Source organism: Mustelus asterias, unplaced genomic scaffold (assembly GCF_964213995.1).
Source record: "Mustelus asterias unplaced genomic scaffold, sMusAst1.hap1.1 HAP1_SCAFFOLD_2330, whole genome shotgun sequence".
In the NCBI taxonomy this organism is placed as follows: Eukaryota; Metazoa; Chordata; class Chondrichthyes; order Carcharhiniformes; family Triakidae; genus Mustelus; species Mustelus asterias.
This window is the reverse complement of record NW_027592275.1, coordinates 1,524-4,741: the sequence shown is the minus strand read 5'-3', so window position 1 is coordinate 4,741 and position 3,218 is coordinate 1,524.

The window sequence follows — 3,218 nt, the reverse complement described above, 5'->3', positions numbered from 1 at the left end:
GAAACAGTCACAGGGAAAGCGAGAGTGATTGATTCTGAGAGTGAGAAATTGGGTGTGTTTGGTTTGGGAAGGATCTAACTGCTCGGCCCATTCACAAAGCTGCTGCTCTTAAACCACACGGTGCCCTTGTTGCTGTCAGACAAACCAAAGGTTATACACACACACACCAACATACACACACACACCAACATACACACACACACCAACATACACACACACACCAACATACACACACACACCAACATACACACACACCAACATACACACACACCAACATACACACACACACACCAACATACACACACACACACCAACATACACACACACACCAACATACACACACACACCAACATACACACACACCAACATACACACACACACCAACATACACACACACACCAACATACACACACACCAACATACACACACACCAACATACACACACACACACCAACATACACACACACACACCAACATACACACACACACCAACATACACACACACACCAACATACACACACACACCAACATACACACACACACCAACATACACACACACACCAACATACACACACACACACCAACATACACACACCAACATACACACACAGACCAACATACACACACACACCAACATACACACACACCAACATACACACACACACACCAACATACACACACACACCAACATACACACACACACCAACATACACACACACACACCAACATACACACACACACCAACATACACACACACACACACCAACATACACACACACACACACCAACATACACACACACACACCAACAAACACACACACACCAACATACACACACACACCAACATACACACACACACACACCAACATACACACACACACCAACATACACACACACACACACCAACATACACACACACACCAACATACACACACACACACCAACATACACACACACACCAACATACACACACACACACCAACATACACACACACACCAACATACACACACACACACCAACATACACACACACACCAACATACACACACACACACCAACATACACACACACACCAACATACACACACACACCAACATACACACACACACCAACATACACACACACACACCAACATACACACACACCAACATACACACACACACCCAACATACACACACACCAACATACACCCCCCCACACACACACACCAACATACACACACACCAACATACACACACACCAACATACACACACACAGCAACATACACACACACACCCACATACACACACACACACCAACATACACACACACACACACCAACATACACACACACACACCAACATACACACACACACCCCAACATACACACACACACCAACACACACACCAACATACACACACACACCAACATACACACACACACCAACATACACACACATAACATACACACACACACACCAACATACACACACACACACCAACATACACACACACACCAACATACACACACACACCAACATACACACACACACGCCAACATACACACACACACAACATACACCCCCCCACCACACACACCAACATACACCCCCCACACACACCAACATACACCCCCCCCCACACACACCAACATACACACACACACACAACATACACACCAACATACACACACACACACCAACATACACACACACCAACATACACACACACACACCAACATACACACACACACACCAACATACACACACACATGCACACACACACCAACATACACCCCCCCCACACAGACCACACCCCCCCCACACACACCAACATACACACACACACACCAACATACACACACACCAACATACACACACACACACCAACATACACACACACACACACACACCAACATACACACACACACCAACACACACACACACACACACCAACATACACACACACACACCAACATACACACACACATACCAACATACACACACACATACCACATACACACACACACCAACATACACACACACACACCAACATACACACACACACCAACAGACACCCCCCCCACCACACACACCACATACACCCCCCCACACACACCAACATACACCCCCCCCACACACACCAACATACACACACACACACCAACATACACACACACACCAACATACACACACACACCAACATACACACACACACACCAACATACACACACACACACACCAACATACACACCAACATGCACACACACACACCAACATACACCACCCCACACAGACCAACACCCCCCCCACACACACCACATACACACACACACACACCAACATACACCACACACCAACATACACACACACACACCAACATACACACACACACCAACATACACACACACACACCAACATACACACACACACACACCACATACACACACACACCAACATACACACACACACACACCACATACACACACACACCAACATACACACACACACACCAACAAACACACACACACCAACATACACACACACACCAACATACACACACACACCAACAACACACACACACACCAACATACACACACACAACACATACACACACACACACCAACATACACACACACACCAACATACACACACACACCAACATACACACACACACACCAACATACACACACACACCACATACACACACACACCAACATACACACACACACCAACATACACACACACACCAACATACACACACCACCAACATACACACACACCAACATACACACACACACCAACATAACACACACACACACACCACATACACACACACCAACATACACACACACACACGCCAACATACACACACACCAACATACACCCCCACACACACCAACATACACACACACCAACATACACACACACCAACATACACACACAGCAACATACACACACACACCCACATACACACACACACCAACATACACACACACCAACATACACACACACACACCAACATACACACACACACACCCCAACATACACACACACACCAACACACACACCAACATACACACACACACCACATAACACACACACACCACATACACACACATAACATACACACACACACACACCAACATACACACACACACACACCAACATACACACACACACCAACATACACACACACACCAACATACACACACACACACCAACATACACACACACAC